This window comes from Myotis brandtii, unplaced genomic scaffold (genome assembly GCF_000412655.1).
Source record: "Myotis brandtii unplaced genomic scaffold, ASM41265v1 scaffold144, whole genome shotgun sequence".
In the NCBI taxonomy this organism is placed as follows: domain Eukaryota; kingdom Metazoa; phylum Chordata; class Mammalia; order Chiroptera; family Vespertilionidae; genus Myotis; species Myotis brandtii.
In genome coordinates, this window is record NW_005355159.1 from 4,107,639 (window position 1) to 4,116,117 (window position 8,479).

Genomic DNA, 8,479 nt, shown 5'->3' on the forward strand with positions numbered 1-8,479 from the left:
TGGCCCATGCTTTTGCCCTGTCTTGTCTCTCTCACTTCATCAACATATAACTTAGTTTTCCTTCTTTCAGGATCTTAAATTCATCAATTCATTCATTTATTCATTCAACAAACAATTAGCAACCACTTATTATATTCGGAATAAAGTGTTAGTTAATCACGCGGGCCCTTGGTTTAGATGCCTCTGAGTTTAAATGTTAGCTCCATTATTTACAGCCCTTCTGCCTCTGTGCCCCACTGTACCCATCTATGAAATAGAAGTTAATAAAAAGGTGCCTCCAGCCCTAACTGGTTTGGCTCAGTGGATAGAGCGTCTGCCTGAGGACTCAAGGGTCCCAGGTTCGATTCCGGTCAAGGGCATGTACCTTGCTTGCGGGCACATCCCCCGTGGGGAGTGTGCAGGAGGCAGCTGATGGATGTTTCTCTCTCATCGATGTTTCTAACTCTCTATCCCTCTCCCTTCCTCTCTGTAAAAAATCAATAAAATATATATTTTTAAAAAGGTACCTCCCTCATGTTGTTATAGTAAGGATTAAGTGAAACAACGTATGTAAAAGATTTAATAAAGTGCCGAGCACAGAATAGATATTAGCTATTGTTCTTATTTACCATCTACTGCATGTACCAGGCACTGAAGCGCAAGAGATAAATATAAATAAGGCCTGGTCTGACGCTGAAGACACACATGGTCTGGAGCAGTGATTCACAGAGTGTGGTCCCAGATCACCGTCAGCAGCATCACCTGGGAACTTGTTAGATAGACAAATTCTCAGACTCCACCCAGACTTACTGAGCCAGAAACTTGGGGACCCAGCAATCTGTTTTAACAAGCCCTCCAGGGGACTCTGACCCTCGCTTGGTTTGAGAGCCTCTGCTTTAGAGCAATACTAGTATCTGGTATTGGCAGAGTGCTGAAAGTGTGCGGAATGCTGCTACATGCTTTTAATACAACAGCCCTGCAAAGAAGAAGTGGTTATGTCCCATTTTCAATGGCGAAATGGCAGGTTCTGTAGTAGAAACGGCTGGGTCACTTACAGGACTGCACTTGTGCTTGGGTATCCATCCCTAAGGGAAGGTGACCTTCAACCATTTAGAATAAATCTCAATTAGCCTAAACCAATTCTGGTACTCCCAGTCCGTTTTGTGCTTGGTTTAGGATTGGGCTTGTGACTCAGTCTGATCAACAAGCTTGAATGAAAATCTGTTGAGGAGTTTCTGAGGATTGTTTTTTCTCTTAAAAAAGAAAAAAGGCAAAAGGACAAGATGGTCCTCTTCTTCTAGACATGATACCCAGAGCAGCAGCAGCCATCTTGTCACCATGAGGGAGGCAATGAGACTCAAGCTGACATTCAGATAATGTAGATGAGGCAGATGGAAAGACCCTTGTTGATACCATTGAGGGGCAAGATTAGCCAACCTCAAGACCATCCTATTAAAGGACCTCTTGTATTATGACAAATTTATCTTCGTGTTTAAGCCATTTTGAGTAAAGTTTTCTGTTTCTTGGAAATCCTATCTAATAAAAGAGTAATATGTAAATTAACCATCACTCCACCACAAAGATGGTGGTGCCCATAGTGGCCAGGGCGGGATGCTGGCGGCGTCACCCCAGCAACGCGAGCCCAGCATCTGTGCCCCGGCCCTGCGTAGGGAGGGGAGGGGAGGGGCCCCGGCCACACAGAGGGAGGGGAGAGGAGGGGCCTTGAGCCAGAGGCCGGGGTGAGGGATGCTGGCATTGTTGCAGGCCGGGCTGAGGGACTTCCCCGCCCCCACCCCCATGCACAAATTTCATGCACCAGGCCTCTAGTAGAATATAACCTGATGAACTCCCAAATAGAGAAAGACTGGGCAAGGGCAACAGAGCTAACAATCTGAACTCATGTTCTAAGGTCCTAAACCCCTGCTCTTTCTATAACATAACTTGATGGTGGCTGGATTCTGATTGATGGTGGTTCTAATGGCTGGTTCTGATGGATGGGGGCAAATTGATGCAGTAATTCACATGCACACCTCATATTGCATCCCACCGCACTCTCGCCCCCCCGCCACCAGCTAGCTTCTTGAACTGAAACTCACATCTTTATACCAATACCTAGCAAAAATGCCTGGCCCACAATAAATGGTAACTAGTATTACTTTTACTTTTATAATGCCTTAACCACATAATTGCATGAATACCTGAATGAGCAACATCAATAGTCACTTATTCACTTATTTGTGTGATATATAAATTTAAAGTAGTCCTGCTCTATCAAAGTCAGCTTAATGGTAGTCTTCTATGTCTTTACCCAGACAAGCCCTTACTAGAAAAAATCAGAGTTCAGTGGGGAATCGACGAGAGAGGAAGGAAGATAACATATAAGAGCAGAAAGGGACTTTGTGGTTACTGAGCCCAATATTTTATATTTTTAATTTTTTGTGGATTTTTATGAGTTTATTTGAGCCAAACTGATGAGATATACTGGGAAGCAAGATCTCAAATGCTCTGGAGAATGGCAGTTTTGCAGTTCCTTTCATGCATTTAGACTCAAAGGAGAAAAAAATGTAAGGAAAATGAAATCCATTGATAGTAGATTAACAGGGTGGGAGAAAGCAAGTGGGGGACATCTCTAGGACTGAAGTAAAAGCAAAATGGAGAAACACATACTTCTTTCTATTGCTGGGCACAAAATAGTCAATAAGAGTAGGAAGTAGCAGTATGTTGGGAGATTAGGGAGGGAGGAATGACACCACTCCCCCAGTCTACTGCTCTTCTCCCGCCTCTCCTTTACCTCTTATTCTACGTTCTTTCTGATCGTGTGTTTTTCTTAGTCTTCCTTTCTCACATAGAATCAGCAAATGCTAGATTTGAAAAGGATCCTCCTTGTTTGATTGATGAGGAAGCTGATATCTGGGGAGGGAAAGTGATTTGTTAGGAACCCTGAACAGCTCTAGCCGGTGCATTGGGAGGTGAAGGGCAGGTCTAGTGTAAGCCCCAAATTGGGAAGGTGTGAGGGGGTATCAGATTTCAGCTCTGCCACCATGAGTTAGAAGGTCTTGGTCATATTATTTACCTTCTCTCTGGGCTTCAGTTTCCTCAACCAAAACATAGGAATAATAATAGTGGCTGCCTCATTTCATTGTTTTGTGAGAAATATGTGTAATGTTCAAGAAATATGTTTACAGCACTTGAAGGGTGAGTGCTCAGTGGCTGTTAGTTGAAATATATATATATATATACTCAGCTGAAGATAATTTTTTTCCATTGACTTTTAGAGAGAGTGGAAAAGAGGGACAAAGAGGTGGAGGGAGACAGAGAGAGAGAGAAACATTGATATGAGAGAGACACACAGATTGGTTGCCTCCCACATGCACCCCAACCTGATCCAACTGGGCTGGAGATCAACCTGCAACCCAGGTATGTGTCCTTGATCTGGAATTGAACCTGAGACCCTTTGGTGCACGGGCTGGCATTCTAACCAATGAGTCACACTGGCCAGTGCTATAAAAATATCTAATATGTGAATGGGAAGATGATCAAGAAGAAAGACCTGGAATTTAGATCCAGGTATCATCATTCTTGTTTATTTCCACTAACCCATCTGTTTTGTTTTTTTTCCTTTTTCTTTTCCCTAGCCTGAGATTAAAGCTTCCTTTTCATTTTGCATTTTATTATTGTTGCCATTAGAGAGAAAATATGTCATAGAAAGAATATGGGCACCGGAATTAGACAGACCTAGGTTGAGAGCCTATATTCACTAAACATTAACTATGGCACTTTGGTCAAAGCCCATACTAATCTAGGCTAAGTTTCTTTGTAATGCGGGATTCCATCACCCAGTTCCTAGCGCTGCCATAATATAAGTAACACTCCTGGTATAGTTTAAGACATGTTGATTTTTCCCCCAGGGCCACAGCCCCGTAAGTGTCCAGGCAAGGCTCCCAAGTCTTAACTGTACCTCCTCTGGGGCACCCCAAGACGGAGTAGTGGCACTATTTACCCAAATTAACTTTGGCCAACTCCAAATTAACTTGATTGCAACCTGATCATTTGGTTAAGCAGGGATGATTGCTAATCTTCTAGAATCTTGCAGTTAAAGTGTGGCTAACAATGAAAGTAAAATATTGTCTGCGTTTGGGGCCACACTCATTGGGATCCTGCTGTCTCCTGTGTTATAGGCTATGCCTGTCCTCAAAGATCCTTTTGCTGGAACTAAAACAAATAGTGCTTTAACGTGACCTTTACATCAGCCCAACGAGGAGAGCTGCCTGTAAAGTCTGGGGCTGCTGAACTTGGGCCGTGAAGCAGCTTGGGGCAGAGGGGAGTTGGAAGTCCCGGGTCCTTCTTTCACTTGGCCACCAACTCTGAGAGTGACCTTGGCCAAGTGCCCCCTAACCTTTCTAGTTTCCTCTGAGTCTCCAGTGTTATTTCTCTGTTTAACGAGCTTCCTTAGCACCAGAACATTCCACCCCTAACATCTTCCATATTGAACATCTGCTTTTATCCATCGCTTGTAGCACAGTTCCCTCCAACCCTGTCTTTTGCAGTGCCAAGTATTATTTAGGCAATTAAATGGAATTGCAGAGGGGCCTTGGAAGTCATCTAATTCATCAGATGAGAAACTGAAGCCCAGAGATGTTTAGCAACTTCTCCAAAGTCACATAGCTTTTTGGAAGCACTTCTAGGGCTCCTGCCTTCAGCCTCCTGCAGTGAAATGGTGGTTGTGCGTGCTGATGCATCCTCTTTGGTCATGTCATCTGGGAATAAATGTGAAGGGTAACAGCTGTGTAGACCCAAGGCTTTATTTTCTCTATTATAACAACATGTCCCTGGGAAGAAAATATTTGTGGATCTAACTTTTGGATGTGAAGTAAGTGTCAAACCAAAATGTTATTGACTCTATAGTGCTTCCTACTCTGATAAATGTATCCAATATGTTCCCAGTGACTCATCTGCAGGGCGGATGTAACTTTTTTTCCTTCTTCTTCTATACTGACATTTTTGTTGCTCTACATAGTGCTCTTGCCCCAAATCAATAATTAGCCTTGACATTACAGAATTTCATCCAAAATTAATAATTTGATTAGTTATTCAAAGTCTCAAGCATTCTGACAGCCAGCAATCAATTGAGAGGAGGAAATAATGTGTAAACCATAGTTTAGTTTAGTTTTCCAACAAATGAGCTCACCTAGACAACATATTGGGAAATTATGGGAGGATGTCTTGCTTGATCACTATATCTAGTAGATCCCTGAGAAGGATTTTCTAAAACATAGGTTGGTTCTTGAAATATTATCTTTCTTAAACACACACACACACACACACACACACACACACACACACAGAAAGAGGTGTGTGGTGTAATATGTTTTTACAGTGTCATAAAGAGGTTTAGAAAGATCCTAAACGGAAAAGTGAAATAAATTAGTGATGGAATAAATAACATGAGAGTTCTAAGACTAAAATAATCAGAGAACCTTAGGTGGCAAAGCTCTGCCGGGAAGAAGTATGGTTTACAAAGGACTAAGGCTGCTGGTTTTAATTAGTCCCAGGTATCCCTTTTCCAAAATTATATGGCAGAAAACAACCCCCTTAGAAATGATCTTTTTAAGGACAGTTATAAGGTGCTTTATAACTTCTGTGCATTTATAGAACTTTGAATGCTAGAAGACACCAAAAAAGGCGACAGAGTGGTGGGGGAGGGTCTTTCTCCATGTACAGACATAAAGTAATATGAACATAAATGAAAAGCAAAATAAATGTGTTCATCATCTATGCAAGTGTCTTATGCCTTGAGATGGTAGAGTCTAACTTCTCCTAATGATAACACAGCAGGGTTCTACACTCCTAGGTACGGGTGCTCCAGAATTGTAGTCATTTAGCAATTAGCACCCACACTAGTGTTTTCACTTTAACCACAGGTAAGTAACAAACAGAATCACTAGCGATTCATTAGAATTCAATGCTAAGAAAATCTCTGATGACACCTTTTCACGAGTCTGACCAGAGGCTGCTCACTGGAGGGAATTGAAATTGCATCTGACATAGTAATGCTTTCACTGTAAAAAGTCTTAAAAGACAGGAAGTTCCCCAAATGCATAGGAAAGGGACCTCCCTAAAGCAGTGGTCACATTTTTTTTTCATTTGTTTAAGCAATAGCATTGGGTTTAACATCAGTGGTTCTCAGACTTGGCTGCTCGTTAGCATCACCTGGGGAGCTATTACCACTCCCAGCCTGGGCTGCACCCCAAACCAATTAAACCAGAATCTCTGGGGACAGGATCCAAGCATTAGTAATTTTTAAAACTCCCCGGGTGATGGCAATGTACAGCCAAGCTTGAAAACCTCTGGTCTACAGTTAAGCCATCTCTGATAATTGAATTATTGGCCTCAGATGTTCACTCTCCTGTAGTCATTCTTTACATTCACAGCCTTGCTCTGTCTCTTGAAGGGCAAAGGGTGCTTCCCCAGCCCTGGACTTTAGATTTTGCCATGTGACTTGTTCTGGCCAATGGGATAGTAGCAAAGGCTTGGCAATGCTTGGTTGTTGGTCTCACTCTCTTATGCACCTTCCTTTGCCATGAGCTGAGCAGGCCCCATGCAACCACTGTCCCAAGAATGAGAGAGTCATAGAACAGACTTAAACCCCACCAGGCACCTGGAGCCAAGCCCAGCTGAACCCTAGCTTCCCCAGAACATAAGGATGAGAATGAGCTTGTTGCTGAGTTTGGGGAGGGTTTATTATTTAGTGTTGTTGTATAATAGGTAACTGACATACCTACCATGGAAAAAAATCGTTTAGTGAGATGCCCAACCACATTTTGGGGCCAATTATATTTCTCCTGGCATGAGAGGAGGGACAACTCAGACCTATTTCTAAAGGAAAGTTTGACCCATAATGTCTAGTCTGATGTCGCTTTTTGGAACAGTGCTCCCGTCTTTGTCACCCTTCTGATCTGTTAAGCAGAAAATATTTCCTGCTGATTTCTTACTCAGTGTCACACAGGGCCTCTATCTAAACATCCCTCTTCACCAGGGCAGAGCTGGCAATCTGAATCATCAGTGCCCCAGGCTGGTTTGACAGCTTTTTTCCCCTCTTTTTCTTTTAATTTTTAAATTTAAGCTCTATCCAAATTTTTGTGCAAGAACAGAGAAAAAAATCATGTCTATGTAATTATCACCAAAATAATGAGACGGGCATAGGCTTAGTTATGGTTCCTCACTTGGTGCTGGAAAATCTGGTTGTGCCTGAGTCACACAGTGGAGGGATCTCATCTCTCATGAGAAGAGCTCTCTTTTTTAGGATTCAGAGTTACTCATATATGTGTCTCTACAAATCAGGGGGTCTTGAATTTAGGACAGTGGCTCTCAAACTTGAGCAGGCATCAGAATCACAATGATGGCTTGTTCCTGCCCAGATTGCTGGGCCCCACCCCCAGAGTTTCTGATTCAGTAAGTCTGGTGTGAAACCAGAGACTTTGTACTTCTAACAAGTTCCCAGGTGATGCTGAGGCTGCTGTTCTGGGGACCACACTTTGAGAACCACAGATCCAGGGTAGAGATATAGATGTATGAGATATATTCTAGCTGGGGCATGGCCTGGCACTGTGAAGATTCTGATGTATTCCTTAATGGAAAACTGTCTGTGTGCAACACTAAGACTAGGTCCACTTGGAGAATACAAATGGAGTCAGTGACTTCAACTCTCTGCAAAAAGTTCATCTATACCCATAACCACATACCAAATGAGTACGTATCTTTAGCCCTGACTCCAGGAAAAACAACTCACAAAATGTCCCCTCCTCAAAGAAACCTTCCTTGATTTCTCCATCAGGGAATATTGACTCCTTCTGAAGTCCTAGTACTTTACCTGAACCTGTCCTGTGACCTTCAATACTTCATATCTTAAGTATTGAAGTGCTGATGGACTTGTCTTCGCTCCTCACAGAGCTCTACCCAGTTCTTCTTAGAATCCCTTACATCATCTTTCCATAGCAGGTGCAAAGCAAGTATTTACAGAATCTAAAATTTATAAATGAATATCCATGTGAGGGTGGCTCAGAAGATCAAAAGATTAAAACTGGAAATGAACAGCCTGCAGTCCAATACAATGGCCAGTAGCCACATGTGGCTGTTTACTTTATGGCAGTTTGGTTTGAGCCTCTTCACTGAATGCCACTTAGTCTGGGTGTGCACATCTGACCTTCTCTATGAGACACAGTAGTTTTGTCTCTATTTTCCTTAATACCCAGCTCAACGTCCTGCAACTAGCAGGAGTACAATGAAGACTTTGTAACATGACAAGACAGATTTCACTCTTGACCAGATGGTGCCCCCAGCCCAACCCTAGCATTTACACTAATTAAATCATCATAATACCTACTACCTGCCAGACGTGTTTCATGCCAGCATTGTGTAATATACAGATGTAATGTAAAGCGAATAGTAATTTTATGTTTTCTACTAGCCAGATTTTAAAAGGTTAAAAGAGATGAAATTA